This window comes from Rana temporaria, chromosome 2 (genome assembly GCF_905171775.1).
Source record: "Rana temporaria chromosome 2, aRanTem1.1, whole genome shotgun sequence".
NCBI lineage: Eukaryota > Metazoa > Chordata > Amphibia > Anura > Ranidae > Rana > Rana temporaria.
Window position 1 is genome coordinate 348,636,426 of NC_053490.1, and position 23,179 is coordinate 348,659,604.

The 23,179-nt window shown below is 44.3% G+C and overlaps 1 protein-coding gene across 1 annotated transcript in view; it reads left to right on the top strand.

Annotated features, from left to right (window-relative positions):
• Nucleotides 1-11,310: 11,310 nt before the first annotated feature.
• PLEKHA6 (pleckstrin homology domain containing A6) overlaps nucleotides 11,311-23,179 on the top strand; it is a 1,721,986-nt gene continuing 1,710,117 nt past the window's right edge. The window contains exon 1 of the mRNA XM_040339539.1: nucleotides 11,311-11,504. The gene's annotated coding sequence lies outside the window, so the exon portion shown is untranslated. The remainder of the gene's footprint in view (nucleotides 11,505-23,179) is intronic.

The following is a 23,179-nucleotide window of genomic DNA, read 5'->3' on the forward strand; positions in this document are numbered from 1 at the left end:
TCAGCTCCTTGATTCAGATCCAACTTTGGGCACATCGGTCATGACATTAGCCAGGAATGCAGCCATCAGTGTCCGTGGGTGCTCCCCCAGAGCCATGCTATACTTCATCACAGCCAGAAGGGCATTACGGTAAAAGCCATGGTCGGCGGACCTATCTGCAATGCATTCCTAGTGTCGCATCCCATATGATGGAAGGCCTGGTTCGGCAATAAAGAAAAAATTCCCCAAGATAGGAGAAGAGAATTCGCCTCGCGGGCAGCTACCAAACAAAGATCAAGAGAGGAGGCTGGGAAGGCTCACAAGCCACCCTCCCAAATTGAGCAATCCTAAGACTCGTTGTCAACGGTTGAGAGCCAGAAGTCCTTTTGCCCCCTTATCCACCGGTCCGGTAGTAGCAAGACTCAGGCTTTTCTGCCTACGTTTGGGTGGAAAACTGCACTGGTCCATGCAGCCTCCACGGTCCTTCAAGGACTTTTTCTCTTCCGGTGATTCAAAACCATCCTCCACTGCTTTCTCTCCGACCCACCAAATTCCGATCTCCAAAGACAAGAAAGAAGCTCTCTTTCAGTCCAATCTTTCGCCTGGGCTCAAAGTAGGCGATTTGCGCCTCCAATTCAAATATCTTCCCTTTGGAATTTCATCCCAAAACCTTTTTACCAAGGTTTTAGTAACCATCCTAGCTTCCTTCTGGGAAAGGGAGATCAGGTTCCTACATTTCTTCCAGTTCGAATGACTTATCTACTCAGTCAATTGGCGCTTATGCACGCATCTGGAAGCTTTATTCAACCCCCCGAAGAAGCATCCATCACTGCCTTCACCGCCTTCAATCAGAGAGGATCCCTGAATTTGTACAGAAGGTGGACGAAGCGAACCAGTTGGCATCTACGATCCCCACTTGGGTTTTTTCTGGCACATTTTAGACAAACAGTTATCGGGAAAGTCCAGCCTTGGTAGTGGGCATGACCTCCCAACCTCCTAGTTCACGGCTTCCTTGACCCATCTCATGAACCATTCTTGCATCTGAGGCAAGTCATCTGGGCTGGGGGGTGACACATCACCTAGAGAACCAGTTAGTACAAGTAGGATGGCGGCTCAATTCGGAAAGAATCTCCGATATCCTAGAGCTAAGAGTAGCATGGATGGCGCATCTAGTCCCTCTTCTTGGGAGCAAGTCCATGCTGGTTCAGACAGACAAGGTGGCAGTGACCCATGTTCAAAGCCAAGTCGGGACGCACAGCAGGTCTCTGACCCAGCGAGGTGCCCCAATTGATAAATAGATCGAGAATAATTTGATTAATCTTCAGGCTGCACATGGCCCAGCCCCAAGATTCAGCTAGCCGTTCGCCTTTTTCAAGACCTTTCAACAGCAACAATGGATGATCACTAGGCCTGCAGATTTTCCGTTGGATATACCAACAGGGGGGTACTCCCCATTTAGATCATAGAACTTCCAAAAGGGATATGTTTTCCCTAATGATTACTCTGAAACTGCCTTTTCTCCAGCTCCTGACGTTGGTGAGGTTCGCTATCCTGGCAGTCACGCTATTCTGGCAAAGAAGACAATGGATTTCCACTATTAGCCAAATGGCTCGGTACAGTTCCCACACCCGGACAACCTCCTATATCAAGACGACATGAAGGCCCGAAGGATGGGCAGAACAGACTGGGTGACCTAATTTGCTCACATGGTTTCACCCAGACATTATTACAGGCAAGAGATTCATCCACCTATGCCACCTACTAATAGGTTTCGAAGGAGGTTCACAGAACTGGAAGAATCCAGCCATTTCAATTCGCTAGGTCCTGGGGGTCCAAAAGATTCTACTCTTTCTACAAACTGGTCTGAACTTAGGCTTAGGTCCTAAAGCACTCTGAAAGTTCAGCTTGGAGCCTTGTCAGCTCTGACGGGCGCACACTAGGCACAGAGTCTTCTCGTGGAGCGCTTCCTGAAAACAGTTAAAGACTATGCCCTCCCGGGAGGACCCACACCCCATATGGGTGTCTGACAGTTGTCTTAACAAACCCTTCCTTTGCTCCCACTAAAGGGTGTGCATTGGAAGACATTACCTGGGAACCTACCTTGCTGATTGCTATCATGTCAGGGCATAGAGCGTCCGAAACGCAGCCTCTAGGGGCACAGAAATCCTACGTCACTTTTTTCCCAGACAGGGTAGTCCTACAGCCTATGCACCGGTATGTCCCTAAAGTGCTTGCAGTCTACCATCTTAGCCAGGAAAGGGTTCTCCCGACCTTCAGAGGAGACCCAATCACCTCAAACTACATGGTTTGGATATAGCCAGATCCCTGAGGCGTTACTTAGAACTAACACAACAGTTTCGCAAGGATCAATGTTCATTCGTTATTCCCAAGGGCGAAAAGAAAGCAATGTCGCCTTCCAAGCTAGTCCAAGGACGTATCGTGCTAGTTGTCTCCCAGCCTAAGTATGCTGAATGCGCTGAATGCTCACGAGGAATCCTCGGCAGCATTTGGGCTGAGGTGTCTCCTGAAACAATTTGCAGGACGGCTAGTTAGTCGTCCTTCATTGCCTTTGGGTCGCACTACAGTATAGCCTAGATGCGGCAGTCCTTATCTCCCAAGACTTTGGGAGGAGATTTTGAACTATCAGTTTGTTAAACTCATTTGATTATATTATTACAGTACCCTCCCTGTAAGCGAGTTAATAACCATTGGTATGCTGCCATGGAGGCACCAGGAAAACGGAAAATTGAATACTTACCTTTCCGTAATTTTCCTTTCCTGGTGCCTACCCATGGCAGCATACACCCTCCCTTCTGTAATCCTTAAAGTTCTGAAGACTAGTTACAAGAATACCTGAGGGGGGGAGTAGCTCTTTTTTTTTATAGAGTTACGTGGTCCTGTGGGTTGGACGAGGGCGGAGCCACAACCATTGGTATGCTGCCATGGGTAGGCACCAGGAAAGGAAAATTACGGAAAGGTAAGTATTCAATTTTCCGTTTTGAGCTTTCTTTGCTACATTTGTAGCCTGTAGGGCAGCCCGTTTAAAAGAAAAAAGGGCTGCCCTATGCACACACAAAACGTGACAATGCTTGAAAAACGCATATATCTGTGACGCCTGACACCATGCTACATAATGTGAATGGAGGCTTAAGACTTGAAACACAAGTAGATTGTGCAAAAGTTTATTTTAGAAGCAGGACAAAACTTTGTATTAAAATACCTTCCATGACTCTGTACTAAAAGAATGTAAACAAACTGCATGAGCAATGCAGGTGTCTGTCTTTCTTGCTCTACCAGGATATAAAGTTGCCACCTTTTCATCAAGCCAAACCCGAACACTTTAGTGGCACACAGCAATTTTTTATAATTTTTTTGCAGTTTACACTATAGGATTGTAATAGACCTGGGACATTTTTGGGTGCCCCAAAAATAGTAGTACTGCAGCGCATTTAGCGTCCAGTGATAAACAGTGGGTGTTGTCAAATTGTGTTAGTAATGGGAGAAGCGTAACCACGTCAGCCCCGGATCATTTTGCTGGCCAAAGACCAGAGCACTTTTTGCGATTTGGCACTGCGTCGCTTTAACTGACAATCGTGAGATGTGGCTCCCAAACAAAATTGACGTCTTTTTTCCCCCCCACAAATAGAGTTTTCTTTTGGTGGTATTTGAGCACTTCTGCCGTTTTTTCATTTTTTGTGCTATAAAAAAACATTTTTTTTCCCTCAGTTTAGGTCGATACGTATTCTTCTACATATTTTTGGTAAAAAAAATTCAATAAGCATTTATTGATTGGTTTGCACAAATGTTCTGGACCCTGCAAAATAGGGGATAGTTTAATGGCATTTTTATTAATATTTATTTTTGTACTAGTAATGGTGGCGATCAGCGATTTTTTTTATTTTATTTTTTTAAATCATGACTGCGACCTTATGGCGGACACATCGGACACTTTTGGCGCTATTTTGGGACCGTTCATATTTATACAGCGATCAGTGCTATAAAAATGCACTGATTACTGTGTAAATGTGACTGGCAGTGAAGGGGTTAACCACCAGGGGGCTGGGAATGGGTTAAGTGTGTCCTAGGGAGTGATTCTAACTGTTGGGGGGCGTGGCTACGAGTGACACATCACTGATCGCTGCTCCCAATGAGGGGGAGCAGACGATCAGTGACCTGTCACTAGGAAGATCGGGGAGATGTTGTGTTTTCACTGACATCTCCCTGTTCTTTAGCTCTGTGACCTGATCGTGGGACACCAGCGGACATCGAGCCCACGGGTCCTGCAGGCACGATCACGAAGCACGCGACCACACGGCGGCAAACTTAAAGGGACGTACATGTACACCCATTTGCCTGTCCGTGCCATTCTGCCAACGTAAATGTTCGTGCGGCGGTCAGCAAGTCGTTAAAGGGACACTACTTACCTCCACTGTGCAGTTCACAGAGTGGCCCCGAACATCCTCTTCTGGGGTCCCACGGCAGCTCTCACGGCTCCTCCCTACAAGAGCTAACCCCCTCTGGGAAGCTGTCTTGCGGGTACACTGCCGTGTGATACAGTCAGCGGGCATAGCCGACTGTATTACACAGTGTATGACTCGGCCCCACCCCCGGCGTCATTGATTTGATTGACAGCAGCCTGAGCCATTGGCTGCGCTGCTATCAATCATCCAATAAATAGCCGACAAGAGCTGGAGGGAAAGCATCGAGGCATCGCGCCCACAGAGATTCGGCGCTCAGCTAAGTAAAACGGGGGGCTGGGGGCTGGAGAGTGCAAGGTGTTTTTTCACCTTAATGCATAGGATGCATTAAGGTGAAAATACACAAAGCTTTACAACCCCTTTAAGCAGTGGCGGAATTATAGGGGTCGCTGAGATCGCCATGGCGACCGGGCCCCTTGCTGCAGGGGGCCCTTGAGGGCCCCCTGTACTCTTCCATAGAAGGAGAGGCAGTTGAGCGGCAGGGGCAGCTGGGATGAGCTCCTCGATCGTCAGCCGAACTGTGCAGGGAAGGAGCTCGTCACGAAAATAGTGAAAGTAGTGTGGGCTCTTTGTCTCCCCCTAGAGTGCAGTACCCGGCAGGAAGAGCCAAGGTAAATGTCTGCCGTTTTTTTTATGACTATCTATCTACTGTTTGTGTGTTTATATATATATGTGTGTGTGTGTGTGTGTGTGTGTGTGTGTGTGTGTATGTATGTTAAAGCGGTTGTATACCCACAAATTTGTTTTTTTTTTAAACCTGAAAAGCAAAAGCCATAATCAGCTAGTATGCACCGCATACTAGCTGATTATGAAATACTTACCTTGGAACGAGGTGAGAGGAACTTACCTGGTCCACGCCGAGGGAGATGTCATCTTTCCTCGGCGTGTCTTCCGGGTATCGCCGCTCCAGCGCTGTGATTGGCTGGAGCGGCGATGTCGTCACTCCCGCGCATGCACGCGGGAGACTTCTCTCCGGCAAGGTCCAGCGGCTGCCGGCCCTTTAGCCGAGGATCCCCGCTGCGCAGGTGTGTAATTCAGATGTTTTTTCTATTCTGCACTGATTGTCTTTGAAATTTGGAGGACCCCGCTTGTGTTGGTCACCTGCTGCCCCACGAGACAGGGTAAGTGCCGGCCGAGCGGGCAGGGGGATTCACAGTGATGGCATTCGATGGCACAGTTGCAGCATGGCAGCATTTAATGGGCACACCGGCATTTGATGGGCACACTGGCGGGCCCCAGTGGCGGTTCGTCCATAGAGGGCGTTGGAGCGCCGCCCCCTCTGGCTCTCACCGCCACTGAGTCAAATAACATAGATTCATGCATTGCACGAATCTATGTTATTTTCGCCGCTGCCGCTGTTATTCAGATGGTCTGCGCTCAATGTCCGGCCATCTGAATAACGCCAGCTGGTTGGCTGTAGGGAAATGTCTATCAAAGCCAACGGCTCTGATAGGCTTTCCCAATACAGCCCTCGGGTCCCGGAAGCTTATTCTCGGAGCGCACAGACTGTACGCCCCTTGAATAAGATGACAGGCGTCTCAGCCAATCACGTTGGCCGGTTCTGGCTACCTGTAGCCTGTCAGTCATCGAGGGCGGGAGAAGACATCGTGGGACGTGGATGCCTGACTCCAGTAAAGGTAAGTGCCGGGCGGGCGGGGGGGGGAAGAACGCAATTTACAGGGCACAGTGGGGACAATTGGCACAGCGGCGACCATTAAAGGGCACAGTGGCTGCGTTTAATGGATGGCACAGTGGTGACAATGGATGGCACAGTGGTGACAATGGATGGCACAGTGGCTGCGTTTAATGGCATGGCACAGTGGTGACAATGTATGGCACAGGGGCTGCGTTTAATGGCATGGCACAGTGGTGACAATGTATGGCACAGTGACTGCGTTTAATGGCATGGCACAGTGGTGACAATGTATGGCACAGTGACTGCGTTTAATGGCATGGCACAGTGGTGACAATGTATGGCACAGTGGCTGCGTTTAATGGCATGGCACAGTGGTGACAATGTATGGCACAGTGGCTGCGTTTAATGGCATGGCACAGTGGTGACAATGTATGGCACAGGGGCTGCGTTTAATGGCATGGCACAGTGGTGACAATGTATGGCACAGTGACTGCGTTTAATGGCATGGCACAGTGGTGACAATGTATGGCACAGTGGCTGCGTTTAATGGTATGGCACAGTGGTGACAATGTATGGCACAGTGGTGACAATGGATGGCACAGTGGTGACAATGGATGGCACAGTGGCTGCGTTTAATGGCATGGCACAGTGGTGACAATGTATGGCACAGTGGCTGCGTTTAATGGCATGGCACAGTGGTGACAATGTATGGCACAGTGGTGACAATGTATGGCACAGTGGTGACAATGTATGGCACAGTGGCTGCGTTTAATGGCATGGCACAGTGGTGACAATGTATGGCACAGTGGCTGCGTTTAATGGCATGGCACAGTGGTGACAATGGATGGCACAGTGACTGCGTTTAATGGCATGGGACAGTGGTGCGAATTGATGGCACAGTGGTGCGAATTGATGGCACAGTGACTGCATTTGATGGCATGGCACAGTGACTGCGTTTAATGGCATGGCACAGTGGTGCGAATTGATGGCACAGTGGCTGCATTTGATGGCATGTAACAGTGGCTGCGTTTGGGCACAGTGAGACTGCAATTTTTTTTTTCCTTTGCGCCCCCCCAAAAATTTTGAGCACCAGCCTCCACTGCTGGCGGCATTTAATGGACACAGTGGCAGCATTTCATGAGCACGGTGGCAGCATTTGGTGGCACAGTGGCGACATTTAAATGGGCACAGTGACAACATTTGGGCACAGTGGCAGTGTTTGGCACAGTGGCAGAGTTTGATGGGCACAGTGGCAGAGTTTGATGGGCACAGTGGCAGCATTTGATAGGAACAGTGGTGGCGTTTGATGGCACAGTGGCAGAGTTTGATGGGCACAGTGGCAGCATTTGATGGGCACAGTGGCGGCATTTGATGGGCACAGTGGCAGCATTTGATGGGAACAGTGGTGGCGTTTGATGGCACAGTGGCAGCTTTTGTTGGACGCAGTGGCAGCATTTGATGGGCACAGTGGCAGCTTTTGATGGGCAGGGTGGCTGTAAATGAAGGGCACAGTGGCTGCAAATGATGTTTTTTTAAGAATTTTTCAGTTTGCTTACGCCCCCCTAAAAATTTTGAGCACCAGCCGCCACTAGTTTATATGTGCATGCATATGTGCATTTATATATATGTGTGTGTTTTTATATGTGCTTGTGTTTACATGTATGAATGCACATTTTATGTTTGCGCTTTTAATCCTGACCCCCTATATGTGTACAATCAGAACCTATTTGTTTATTTATTTTTTGATTGTTCATAGTACCAGCAAAAAAAGTCTGTTCCTCCAAAAAGCGATCCATGCTCAGATCGCTTTTCAGAGGCATTTGACAGCCGGTAAAGAGGCAATATCTTGCCTACTGACCTCCTGTTTTAACCCCTTAAATGCATCATCGCTATGCTGCAACAGCACGCAATGCACACAGTTGCAGGGGGGTTTGCAGTATAGCCCCATTCACCTAGGGGTATACTTCAAGGGTGCCCTGACTGGAAAAAGATTGAGAATCACAGACATAGAGGAACCGATGCCTCCATTTTCCTCCTGCAGCTGCTGAATGCCTGCAGGAGGGAGAGGAGGAGAAGCAGGGGGAACTGGAGAAATCGGTTCCTTTTATATGCAGCCACCCACTTGCAACCGGGTCCTGTTCAGCCACCGAGCTCGGAGAAAAGAACTCTGTTTGGCGGTCAGGGGGGCCCTTCATGGTTTCTTGCATCGGGGCCCTGAAGGTTCTAGTTACGCCACTGCCTTTAAGGTCTGTCTGCCCCCCAGTACAGCCCCCCGGTCAAGCTGTACCCCAGTACACAGGGCTGGTGCTACCACTAGGCAAACTAGGAAGCCGCCTAGGGCGCACTGCTGCCTAGGGTGCCCGACCACTGGTGTTCCTACGCTCTTCTCTCTGCAGCAACTTAGTCTCAGCATCAGCAGGCAGCCGTTCGCACATAGTGTCAGAGGCACAGCGGCGGTGGAGAACTTTGTCTGTGTTCCGAGTCCGACTCTCGAATGGAAGCAAGCAAACATTCATTGATGGGCACTGGTAGGCTGCATTGATGGCCGCTGGTGAGGCTGCCTTTGATGGATGCTTGTGAGGCTGTATTTGATGGGCGCTTAATTAAAAAGGTGGGGTATACTAAATAGAAGATAGATTCTGTCCATTGTTTTATTTTTTCATAAACCAGAACCATGTTACCTCAAAGACATTGTATTTCTCTTGTTTCATTATATATTGTATTGTACAGTTTGTTTGCACTCAATGAAAATGTTTGTAAAAAAAAAAAAGTGGGGTATACATGAACAGGGGTGGGGCCAAGGGGGGGCACCTAGGATGTAAAAAATCCTTGCACCAGCCCTGCCAGTAAATTCTCCTCAGGTGTCAGTCTGTCCTCCAGTATAATCCCCCTAGGCCAGTCTGTCCCCCAGTATTATCTCCCAGGCCTGAGGCCAGTCTGTACTCCACTTAAAGCACCCCACCAATATACCGTATTTATCTTCGTATAGGGCGCCCCGGCGTATAGCGTGCACCCCCAACCTGGAAGGGAAATTTCAGGAAAAAAAGAAAATACTTACAGTTTGAATGCCCCTTGTCGGTGTCTTGCCTGGCGTCCATCGGCGGCCTTGTCCGGTCCGGCGTCCGTCTGCGGCCTCGCTGGTGTCCTCCCCGCTTCTCCCGCGCTGTTTTTGAGTCGATCCCCGCTTCCCGCACTGTGTTTGAATGCCGCCGCCAACATGTACCGAGCGTAGTACACTCGGCCACGCTCGGCGGCGGCACAGGGCGAGACCGCGAGGGGAGCCGAGCCTGGCCGAGTGTACTGCGCTCGGTATATGTCTGCGGTGGCGTTCAAACATAGCGCGGGTATCGGCGTTAATCGCGCACCCACGATTTCCCCTTGATTTTAAGAGGAAAAAAGTGCGCGGTATACGCCGATAAATACGGTAATTAACACTGGAAGCTGAGAGGAGAGAGGGGTCTAGGAGGACTGGTGCTGCAGGGCTGCCACTGATGTGTATGGGTTTCCGGTGGACTGAAACCCAGACACAGGCTCTAAAACCCAGACTGTCTGGGTGAAGCCAGACAGGTGTCAACCCTACCAAGGTATCATGTCTGGATGGCTTATTGTTTACCTCTTTACTGTTACCATTTTCTGGCCTTTCAAGTATTTTTGCGTTATTTCTTTTCATTGTGACTGTCAGTAGCATAGCATAGCTCCCAACTGTCCTGGATTTCGAGGGGATGTGCCTGATTTGGAGCAATGTCCCTCTGTCCCTCATACCTCCTCATTTGTCCCTCATTTTGGTCTAATCAATATAGTTCTATATAAAATGCACTTTTTATCTTTCAAAAAGTGTTTTCCAGTGCTAAACCTTTCATACAGCTTCTAAATTGCTGCGTTTGTACATTTTTAAAGTCAATATAAAGGAATAGTAGTGGTAAAAAAAAGTCCTTGTGGATTTAATTAACCTTTTTTTGGTTAATTCTCCTTTAAGGGGGTGTGGCAGGGGGCGTGTCCTATGCCTACATACATTTGTTAGTAGGTGTCCCTCGTTCCCATCTCTTTTTTTTTTTATTTTTTTTTATTAATTCATCTTTATTTGAAAAGGTTTCCCTTACAATAACTTGTCCAATCATCAGGGCAGCCATCAGGAATTATGGGGCCCCTTACGCAGCTTAATCAGGCATGGGCCACCTGGTGCAGAGAACCGGGGGGGGGGGGCTGAAATTGAGAGGCGGGGGGGAGGCTGCCGCAAATTGAGAAGCGGGGGGGGGGGGCCCTTTACAAAAAAAGAAGAAATAAAGAAAAATATGTATAAAAAAAGGGGGTAGCCATATTTTGTTTTTTATTAAAGGGCCAATTTTTTTTTATGGTCCGGAGGTCCTCCTTTTTTTATATTTTTTATATAAAAAAAATTTTTATATGAGAATTTTTTTTTTATATATTTTTTATATATATATATATATATATATATATATATATATATATATATATATATATATATAAAAAAAAGGGGGGTTGTCATCCGGGCCCCTGGGGACCTCCGGAGCTCTAAAAAACAAAAAAAAATTGGCCCTTTAATAAAAATATATTTAAAAAATATATATATTTTTTATAAAAAATAAATACAAAAAGGGTGGGTTGCCATCTGGGGCCCTGTGGTCCTCCGGGCCCCTGGGGACCTCCGGACCCCTTACAGGTGTACTGCCTGTACCCCCCTGATGGCGGCCCTGACAATCATAAAACATATATATTTAGGTTATCTCAAAATGTTAGGAGGTATGGTAGATGGTCCCAGGCAGGGGTAAATATCCTATTTCCTGAATAACTCAAACAGCAAAAAAAATCTGAAGAGATACCACACCTCCTTCCCTTTGTATTTTGTCAGTGAGGGACAGAACTAACCCCTTTTGTGAAATAATTGTCCATTGTATTTGTTTGAAGTGTTACATTGAACCATTAATGATGTATGGAATGCAGGTAAAATGTTAACAGATATTGCACAAATACAAAGCATTTTTTTTTATTAAAACGACGTTATCTATACCATGATAATGCTATCTTAATTATTATTATTATTTTTTTTAATGCTTTGATCTGTGAATCATATTTTTAATCTACGATAATATAGCAGCAGGTATTTTGAAATCTTTGCGTAAAGGAAGCATAATATGATAGGGGTTAAAGCTCTGACATTGTCACGTGGGGGTTTAAATCCCCAGGGATGCTAGGAGCATGCTCAGTGCACACTCAGTATACAGCTTCTGCAACCTGCATCCAATAGAGCTCGGTGCAGCCATAGTATTTTGCTGGCCAGAAGGTGCTGCACCAATGCAGAGCAAGGCAAAAAAATCATACATGAAGAAAATGAATGAATGTATGCAAGAGAAATATTTTTAACCTTCCACGGCTAATTTGGAGAATAAAAGGTAAGGAGTATGCTTATATCATTTTGCCAAGAATAGCATTTCTGTGTTTCTGTGATCCCTAAGGTTTAAAATATAGAGCTCCACATCCATAATGCAGATCTATATAAGTTAGCTTTTTTTTTACGACACTATTAAATTAAACCATGAACAAAAATCCATCCAGTTATGCCTTTTAATGATCATTGTGCTTGTGCGTTTCAGTTCTGTTTTGTGTTCATTTGTCCAGCTATCTGCAATCCCTTTCTATCCTCCTCCCTTCTATCGGGTCACATGCTTGATGATTACTCATCCCCCTCCCTTCTGTTTCTTCCCTCCACGCACCACACTTCACACCCTGTCATAATTGTTACATACAGGCAAGTGCATTGGACAATATTTTTAACATAACTTGGTAATTTTAAAAGCTAAATGCCTATGGGTGCATAAAACTCTATTTATAGTCCCCAGCTAATTGATTAGCTTGGCTGGATGACGAAGGGGATTTTGAACTATTTTTATACCCAAATAAATCTTGAGGGATCAAGGTAATTCTAATGCAAACTATACATTTTTAAACCAAATCTATCAAATGCAATATCAGAATTTTGTAAAAATACTGGAATTACTTTTGCTTATTTTGGACAGGTTGCAGAAATATGCATGTATTATTAGTGAACTGCTACATATTCAAACATAACTATAATTGTGACCAGGGGTGGTTTTCAAATGTAGTTTTATAAATAGCAATAGACAAGATTGGACATGCCCTTCAATGCTTGGAGGTTGTAAACCCTTACAGGCAACTTTTTACTACAAGTAAGCCTATAATAACCTGCACGGTTTAGGAGCTATCTCCTGTATCAGCGTGTGGTGATGTCATCGGCACATGCGCACTGAAGCAACGGCAGGTTTGTGACGTTGCTTCAGCTAGTTTTTATAGCACTGATCGCTGTAACATTTTCAATGGTCCCAAAAACGTTGCAGTCTGGATAAAAATCGCAGATCGCCACAATTACTAGTAAAACAATAAATAATAAAAATGGCATAATTCTATCCCCTATTTTGTAGACACTATAACTTTTGCGCAAACCAATCAATAAATGCTTATTGTGATAAGCATAAAAATAAATATTGACCTAAACTGAGGAAAAAAATGTTTAAAAAAAAAATGAAATCTAAAATATCCCACTTTTTTTTGTTTTTTTTTGTTTTTAGAGCTGCACGATTAATCGTGAATCGCAATATTTTTCCCTTCCCAGTCTTCAAAACAGCATGTCACGGTTCTTTCTGTGCAGAGAGTTCTCACAGCTGGATAAACAAAATCCAGGCAGCCTGCAAAGTTTTAATACAACACACAATAAGTGGAATAAAAGTATTTCTTCATTCTTTTATCACAGGGAAGAACTGGCTGTAGATGAAGGAATTTTAACCATTTAAAGACCAAACCTTTTCTGACGTTTGTTGCTTACAAGTTAAAAATCATTAATTTCTGCTAGAAAATGACTTGGAACAACCAAACATGATTGATTTATTTTTTTGACAGAGACCCTAGAGAATAAAATGGTGGTTGTTGCAATATTTTATGTCACACTGCACAAATGTGCAGCGTTTTTTTCAAACGCAATTTGTTTTTTTTAAATACACTTTAATGAATAAAAAAAAACTAAACAGCAGTTAGCCAAATTTTTTTTGTATAATGTGAAAGAAGATGTTACACCGCGAGAATCGTGATCTTTATTCTAAGCCCAAAAAATCATGATTCTAATTTCAGCCAGAGTCCTGCAACTCTACTAATTTATTATAGCAAAAAGTAAAAGTTATCGTGTGTGTTTGTGTGTTTGTGTGTTTGTGTGTTTGTGTGTTTGTGTGTTTGTGTGTTTGTGTGTTTGTGTGTTTGTGTGTTTGTGTGTTTGTGTGTTTGTGTGTTTGTGTGTTTATTGTGTTTGTGTGTTTGTTTTTTTTTTTTTTTTTTTTTTTTTTTCAAAAATTGTCGATTTTGTTCCTTTGTTTATAGTGCAAAAAATAAAAAACGCAGAGGTGATTAACTACAACCAAAATAATTCTCTATTTGTGGGAAAAAAAGGATGCACATTTTGTTTGGTACATCTTGGCACAACCGCGCAATTGTTAAAGCGACGCAGTGCCAAATTGTAAAAAGTGCTCTGGTCAGGAAGGGGGTAAAATCTTCCGGGGGCTTAATTGTTTAAAGCGGAAGTTCCACTTTTGGGTGGAACTCCGCTTTAAGTCAAAACACACTTATGAACGCAGTTGCTCTTTTTCTCATGAAAATTTATGCTAACCAGTCGCAGTATATAGTTATATATAGCTATAGTTTTCCACTTGCGGCTGAACTTTTGCAAGTGGTGCACCACTTCTGATTCTGTGCACCAACTCGCGCGACTAATTTACCATGTCGGCCTGCTTTTGAAAATATTTCACAAATACCTTAAAGCGGTAGTTCACCCTCCTTCACCTCATTATTCCATTACTTTCGGCATCGTAGCGCGAGCTACGGTATGCCGGTCTTAAATTTTTAATCCCCGTACTCACTGTGCTATTGATGATTGAAGAATCCGACTCCCGCGGGGAATGGGCGTGCCTATGGAGAGGGAGGATGATTGACGGCCGGCTCTGGCACGTCACGCTCCCCGAAGACAGCCGGAGTAGGTCTCGGCTATTCACAGCGCCTGCGCACAGGCTATGCGCAGGCGCCGTGAATAGCCAAGCCTATTTCGGCTATTTCCGGAGAAGCGTGACGTGCCAGGGCCGGCCGTCAATCACCTTCTCTCACCATAGGAACGCCCATTCCCCGGATTCTTCAATCATCGATAGCACAGTGAGTACGGGGATTAAAAATTTAGGACCGGCATACCGTAGCTCGCGCTACGATGCCGAAAGTAATGGTCTAATAAAAAAAAACATTTTTTTTTTTTTTTTAACAGGGTGAACCCCCGCTTTAAAGGGTCACTAAAGGAAAAAAATGTTTTAGCTGAAATTACTGTTTACAGGGTATAGAGACATAATAGTTAACTGATTCATTTTAAAAATAATTAAAAATAGATAAAAAACAATCATATAACGTGCCTGCAGTTTAGTTTCGTTTTTGCTGCTGTACAGAGAGCCAATAGAGGGCAGTGACACTTTGTCTAAAACTTCTCAGCACCAATCCAGTTTCGTTTTACTCACAGTAATCACACCTCCTTGATTAGTCACCACAGAGAGAAATCTCCCAGTACTGTGGTGATCAGGAAACCGACAACCAGGAAGTGTCCAGAACAGAGAGGATTTACAGCAACATCAAAGCAAAAACGAACAATGAGGACATGAAACCAGCACTGCAGTAAGGTAAAGGAAGCTATTTAGCTAAAAAAAAAATCCTTTAGTGACCCTTTAAAGTAGTAATTGTGTGTTTGTGTTTTTTTTTTTTTTTTTTTTTTAGATTTGGATAGAGCAGTTTTTATTGCTGTCTATGTCCCCATTAGGGATTTTAACCCTTTCTTTGTCCTGTTTACTTTTATCAGAGTGAAAAAAAAATCCCAAATTGTAGGTTGTCACCCGAACAGGAATAGAAGGGAAATCTTCCAAAGGAGTAACTACAGTAGTTCTGGTGACCCTGGAAACAACCATGAATTTCCTCACTTTGGTTGGATTTCCTCACTTCCTATTTTAACCATGAGACAGAAAGTGAAGGCACATCTCCCCAATGGGACACATATGGCACAAAAACTGACAGGGGTTATGACTCCTTTATTCTATTCAAAATTATGAAAAAGTTGTACCCTTAGTTCTACTTTAAAGTAGAACTATAGGCACATTTTTTTATTTTTTTGGATGGGAGGGTTAACTCCTGTTAGATTTTTATTTTTATTTTTTTGCCATCTGTGTCCCGTTGCTAATATTTCCCTCTACTTCCTGTGCCATAGCCAAACTCTCTAATCGCCTCCTTCCATGCTCGCCTCTAGGACTTTTCCAGAGCCTCTCCAATACTATGGAACTCCTTACACCAATCTCTTCGATTTTTTTTTTTATCTCCTACTCTATTAGCTTTTAGACGATTCCTGAAAACCCTTCTCTTCAGAGAAGCCTATCCTATCCACACCTAACAACTATATTTACATTTTCTCCATCTGATCATCCCCCCCACAGTTATTACCTTTTGTTCCACTTGATCCTCGCTTCTAGAATTTAAAGGGGTTGTAAAGGTAATTATTTATTTTTTCCTAAATGGCTTCCTTTACCTTAGTGCAGTCCTTCACTTACCTCATCCTTCGATTTTGCTTTTAAATGTCCTTTATTTCTTCTGTGAATACCTCACTTCCTGTTCTTCTGCCTGCAACTCCACACAGTAATGCAAGGCTTTCTCCCTGGTGTTGACTGTCATGCTTGCCCCCTCGCTTGAGGGGGGAGAGCAGGAGAGTTGGGACGCTCTCTACGTTGTAGATTAAACTGTGTTTAGTGGGTGTCCTGACTCTCCTGCTCGCCCCCTCCTTCTCAAGGGAGGGGGCGAGCACGACACTCCACACCAGGGAGAAAGCCTCGCATTACTGTGGAGTTACAGACAGAAGAACAGGAAGTGAGGATTTCTCAGACTAAATAAGGACATTTAAAAGCAAAATCGAAGGATGAGGTAAGTGAAGGAGGACTGCACTAAGGTAAAGGAAGCTATTTAGGGTTTTTTTTTTTTTTTTTTTTTTTTTTACCTTTACAACCCCTTTAAGCTCTAACGAGCAAGGCCCTCTGATCCCTCCTTCATTGATTTGTATTGTAACCATACCTCCCAACTTTTGAAATTCAGAATGAGGGAAACTTGAGGTAAAAAGCAACCTGCAGTGCGCTACGTGCACTGTGACAAAAGTGGGTGTGGACAAAATTATTAATGGAAGGGGCTTAAAGTGGATGTAAACCCCCAATTTTTTTTCTTTTGATGTCACAATGTAGAGTATAAGATTTCCTATCATCTGTGCCCAGTCTTGCTACACAGAGTTAATTCAGATCTGAGCAATCCTCTTTTATTATTCAGTGACAATTAAGACTTCCAGATAAAAACCTGTCTAAATAAAGTCATTTTCTCCCTCCTTGCTTTGAGTGACAGGTTATTTACATATCTAGCTTGGACATGTTTATCATATGTTATGTTATGTTTATCATAATATGAGGTGATCCACAGTATAAAAAGTGAGAAATCCACCCCTCCCCCACATAACACATCCTAGTAATCTACAATGAACTGTGGATCACCTCATATTATGATAAACATAACATATGATAAACATGTCCAAGCTAGATATGTAAATAACCTGTCACTCAAAGCAAGGAGGGAGAAAGGGACTTTTTATTTAGACAGGTTTTTATCTGGAAGTCTGTTAATTTTCACTGAACAATAAAAGAGGATTGCTCAGAGCTGGATTAACTCTGTGTGGCAAGACTGGGCACAGATGATAGGAAATCTTATTCTCTACATTGTGACATCTAAAAAAATAAAAATAAAAAAATTGGGGTTTACATCCACTTTAATGGCCATGATTAAACAAAACCCAGGTTTTCTTGTACCTATAAAGAATGCTTTGATTGCTGTGCCTCAAGTTGGAGTCACAGGGATACATACAAAACCCAGCACAATCGTTAAAAAAGAAAAAAGCGCTTCAGGAATGAGTCACGTACATGAAGGTGGGTTCTGCACAGGGTTTAAGAGAACACTAGGTACAGAGTCCATCTCAATACTGCAGCGGCCCTTGCAACACACACGCCTCTCCTTTCATCTTCCCATCCCCCAAAGCTCCACCACCCTCCATGATTACCTTTCTAAAAGTACTTTTCTGTGCCTGGCTCTGCCTCTGTCGCAGCTTTATTTTCAGTGCACACTCTTTTTTAGCTCCTAAACTCCCTCACCAGATAGGAGATAAGGATTATGGTTCAGAGCCAGAGGCGTCCCTAGGGGGGGGACCAGAGGGGGCCCTGACCCCCCCAACATCATGCTGTGCCCCACCATGTGCCCCCCCCAAAAAAAAAATATATATATATTTTTTTTGTATTTTGCTCCCCGAGAGGGAGAGCGTCCCCAGTCAGCTCTGCAGGGGATTCCTCCGCCTCCCGGTGCTCGCTGACACTGCATAATGCGAGCACTCACACAACCAGATATTCTAGCCTGGGCCGTGTTTAAGTGTGTGCACTGCAGACTGCAGTACACTGTAATCACTGAACTACATTATCTCCATCCCTTCTCTCCCCCCCATCTGTCTCCCTCCCCCTCTCCTGTTCTTTCAAAACATTCACAATTTACTTTCACTTTCAGTTGGGCAGATAATATACGGTGCAAATTTCTTTCCTGCATCCACAGATTGCCCCATCAACACAGACAGTGCTGACAGGGGAATATCCCTCCTGCCCAGCAATGATATTCTCCCGACAAACAGTGATTATCACTAGTGACTATACAGCAACCACTAGTGATAATTATAAGAGAATCTGCTCATTAATGGTTCAAATCTCAGCCAGTTTCTGCTGAACCAGCTGAGATTTAAACTGTCTATGGCTGGTCTTAGCTCTTAGGCAGCCCATACATTGATTAGCACTGTGGAGTGTCGGCTTCCTGGCGTGATCGGGCATGTGGGATTTCAAACACACCCGAGCCCATCTCTATTGGTTGTAGACAGTTGAGCTCCCTGCAGGTTGCTTAGCAGCAGTGGACCCTTCTCTGACATGCTGATCGGGATGCAATCCAGGTGATGCTCTTAGTCAAATTCTAGTCATAAATATCAGTGATTTTATTGATCAAAGCCCACACTTTACAGGCATATAGCCCACATGGCTGCTGATCATACGGTTGATTATATTCATGTGGTTGTACTCTTGATGCTAATAAATACTGTGTTTATTAGATCTGACTGGGAGCATCACCTGGATCACATGCCAATCAGCAGGTCAACAGAGAAGGTTATACAGCATTACTGCTGCTAGGTGACCAGCTGGGGGCTCAGCTCTCTATAACCAATAGTGCCAGCCTTCCCCTGCATGCACCCATACTGTTACCAGCACTAGGTCCTAATAGACTGCCATCACTGCCAAGGAGACAGATGCCAGACCAGCGCTGTAAATAGCAGGGACAGGACAGCTGGGGATCCCCACTGTGGCAGAACACCAGGGCCCGGTGGCAAGACAACCTTTGCAACCCTGATAGTTCTCCCACTGCTTTGGACCCTTATATTTTCTTGGTGTGCTGGTGACAAATATCTCTTGTTTTCTGCCACCCTGGGGGGCCCCAGTATAGTAGGAAGGGAGCTCACTGCAGAACATGTGAAAGGGCCCATAGTGGGATCGTAGTAAAGGGCCCCAGGATATATATATATATATATATATATATATATATATATATATATATATATATATATATATATATATATATATTGCATTTTATAGTTGGCCCCCCACTTTTGTCCCTGTCCCCCCAGGTGTCCCCCCTAAATATGAAAGCTTGAGACGCCACTGTTCAGAGCAGGGAGGCTGTTGAAGGAGCCATGGGAGAGCTGTTCTACTTTCACTTTCACTTTCATCTACTGCAGAAGGCTGGGGAAAAAACCCTGCCTTGGCATCATTTCCCTAGCCAGCAATGTACGCATGCCTCTTTCTCTATGCTCTGCACTGCTTGCTTGACAAAGTGAGCGGGTATGAGTAGAAGTTGTCTAACATCACAGCTTGGATCTGATAGGTGCAGTCTCTCATCTTGGCTGCACAGTGCACATCCAGCCAGTTTACTGGCAAATCCCTTGCTGTCCTGGATTTTTACACTGCTACAAGCCCTATTGAGTCTGAGGTCCTATTTGATATTAACCACTTAAGGACCGGACCATAATGCTGCCTAAAGACCCAAGGTGTTTTTACAGTTCGGGACTGCGTCGCTTTAACAGACAATTGCGCGGTCGTGCGACGTGGCTCCCAAACAAAATTGGCGTCCTTTTTTCCCCACAAATAGAGCTTTCTTTTGGTGGTATTTGATCACCTCTGCGGTTTTTATTTTTTGCGCTATAAAAAAAATAGAGCGACAATTTTGAAAAAAATGCAATATTTTTTACTTTTTGCTATAATAAATATCCCCCAAAAACATATATAACAATTTTTTTTTCCTCTGTTTAGGCCGATACGTATTCTTCTACCTATTTTTGGTAAAAAAAATCGCAATAAGCGTTTATCGATTGGTTTGCGCAAAATTTATAGCGTTTACAAAATAGGGGATAGTTTTATTGCATTTTTATTATTTTATTTTTTTTTACTACTAATGGCGGCGTTCAGAGATTTTTTTTTTTTTTTTTCATGACTGCGACATTATGGCGGACACTTCGGACAATTTTGACACATTTATGGGACCTTTGTCATTTTCACAGCAAAAAATGCATTTAAATTACATTGTTTATTGTGAAAATTACAGTTGCAGTTAGGGAGTTAACCACAGGGGGCGCTGTAGGAGTTAGTGTTCCCTTAGTGTGTGTTTACAACTGTAGGGGGGTGTGGCTGTAGGAATGACGTCATCGATCGAGTCTCCCCTATAAAGGGGATCACTCGATCGATGCAGCGCCATAGTGAAGCACGGGGAAGCCGTGTTTACATACGGCTCTCCCCGTTCTTCAGCTCCGGGGAGCGATCGCGACGGAGCGGCTATAAACAAATAGCCGCGCCGTCGTCCCGGATCGCTCCCCGAGGGGACCCGACCGCCGCAAGTCGCGCGGGGGGGGTCCAGATCGGACCCCCCCCACGTCTAGGCAGGGACGTACAGGTACGCCAATGTGCCTGTACGTGTCATTCTGCCGACGTATATGTACATGCGGCGGTCGGGAAGGGGTTAAGCAACCTAATTATGCAGGAGATAGTGGGACAAAGGTGTAAATGCGGCAAAGTCCCGCCCAATATGGGACTGTTGGGAGGTATGTTGTAACTGTACTGTCTGCCCCCATTTTGTAAAGCGATGTGCAAACTGTTGGTGCTATATAAATCCTTTATAATAATAAATACCTGGAAATTAAAGGAATTTTTTGGGGGCCCACAGGTCACCAGAAGTAGTGTCCCCATTGGAAGATTTCCCCTCTATTACTTTTCTGTGGACAACCCAAAATTAAAAAAAAAAAAAAATGTTCTTTTAGTTTCAATGATAATGGTAAACAGGACAAATAGAGTGCCTAAGGGAGACACAAACAGCAGTAAAAACGTATACGCGGTAAGCGTTCTAATTGCACTCCACTTACATCATCGGCTGCTTCTCGCTGAAATATCTCTTAAACAGTACACGTTTAGGAAATGTATTTATTTTAGCTACAGGTAAGCCTTACTATAAGCTTAGAACCCAGAGGGCAGAAAGATGGAGTTTTGAGGTACAGAAAAATTGATCAACATCAAATTATCAAAAAATAAACTTATTACATAGACAATATGAAATGACTATAAAATATTTCAGGCAAGAACAGCCCTGTGGTTACAATACAGAAGAATGGTTGCCTCTACATGTTTCGCCACAATCGTGGCTTCGTCTGGAGCTTCTGTAGTACCTTTACATACAATATCACCCTTAATGAATATGGTTCCAAATAATCCCTAAACCCCTCCAGGAGGTCCGATCGGGGATGTCTGTGCCAAAAGCAGGAGGGAAGAACAAATGCCCTCCAGTTGAGCCTGTTTGTCTTAGAGAATGGTGCTTCACAGATTTAACCAGTCAGTATCCTTTTTCTAGTGAGAGCTTGAGACAGTCACAGCAAATTTCTAAGTGCTTGTGCAATCTAAGGGCCCTTTCACACGTACGGACAAACGGTCCGTTTATTACAAGTCAGTTTACGGACTTGTAATGTATACCTATGGGATTGCAGACGTTAGCGGATGATGCATCCGCTAACGTCCGCAACCGTCCGCAAAGATCCGCTTTTGCGGACGGAAGAAAACCCTATTTTTCTTCCGGCGGAACGGATCGGATGAATACGGACACACGGTCCGTATTCATCCGATTCCCCATAGGGGAGATCGGAGGAGAGACAGGGGGGTCTCTGCACTGTGTGCGGGGACCGCCCTGTCCACCGACAGCTCAGCGGGGATTTACGGAGGAATCCCCGCTGAGCCAAACGGGCTAACGGAGCGGATCAATACGGATCCGCTCCGTGTGAAAGAGCCCTAGGTGTGATAGGTAGTCAGGAAACTAAATGTGTAATTTATGCTCCTAGAACACCTGATGGTGCTTCCTGCATGTTGGGCCTCTGTATGTGACCAGGTTGTGTGAAAAGTCTCACACATGTGGTATTGCCATATTAAGGATGAGCTTGAGCTCTAGCTCACCTATATTTAAAGCTTTAACCCCAATATGGTCACTCGAGATTGTGATCTCTCACCTGGAAGTGTTAATTCCACATTACGGCCATTGTAAACATTTCATGGCATTTAGAACATTGGAAGGTTTTTGCTGGACTACTACATGGTTACCAGGTTCCAAGGACGTTTGCATTTGTGTCTTGTACGAAATCAATGCTTATGTTTCCTTTATGTTGTTGATGGTCTTTTGGTCCCGAACTAGTATGTTTACCATATGTAATATCATCTTATTGTAAACCTGTACTGTTGGTTTGTATGATAATAAAACTTTTGTAAAATAATTTTTTTTTTCATTTTCTTTCCACATTTTACAAAAACTTGTGGGAAAAAAAAGTCTCACATGTGGTATTACCATACTCAGGAGTGGCAGAATGTTTTTTTGGGTGTATTTGGAAGTATGCATATGCCATGTGTGAGAAATAACTTGTTGCTTTAAAAAATGTGTGTGTGTGTGTGTGTGTGTGTGTGTGTTATACACACACACACACACACACATACACCGTGCCTTGCAAAAGTATTCGGCCCCCTTGAACTTTGCGACCTTTTGCCACAAACAAAGATATAAAACTGTAATTTTTTTTTGAAGAATCAACAAGTGGGACACAATCATGAAGTGGAACGAAATTTATTGTATTTCAAACTTTTTTAAAAAATAAAAAAAATGAAAAATTGGGCGTGTAAAATTCTCTCCAGAAGTTCAGTGAGGATCTCTGAATGATCCAATGTTGACCTAAATGACTAATGATGGTAAATAGAATCCACCTGTGTGTAATCAAATCTCCGTATAAATGCACCTGCACTGTGATAGTCTCAGAGGTCCATTTAAAGCGCAGAGAGCATTATGAAGAACAAGGAACACACCAGGCAGGCCCGAGATACTGTTGTGGAGAAGTTTAAAGCCGGATTTGGATACAAAAAGATTTCCCAAGCTTTAAACATCCCAAGGAGCACTGTGCAAGCAATAATATTGAAATGGAAGGAGTATCGGACCACTGCAAATCTATGAAGACCTGGCCGTCCCTCTAAACTTTCAGCTCATACAAGGAGAAGACTGATCAGAGATGCAGCCAAGAGGCCCATGATCACTCTGGATGAACTGCAGAGATCTACAGCTGAGGTGGGAGACTCTGTCCATAGGACAACAATCGGTTGTATACTGCACAAATCTGGCCTTTATGGAAGAGTGGCAAGAAGAAAGCCATTTCTTAAAGATATCCATAAAAAGTGTCGTTTACAGTTTGCCACAAGCCACCTGGGAGACACACCAAACATGTGGAAGAAGGTGCTCTGGTCAGATGAAACCAAACTTCATCTGAACTTTTTGGCAACAATGCAAAACATTATGTTTGGCGTAA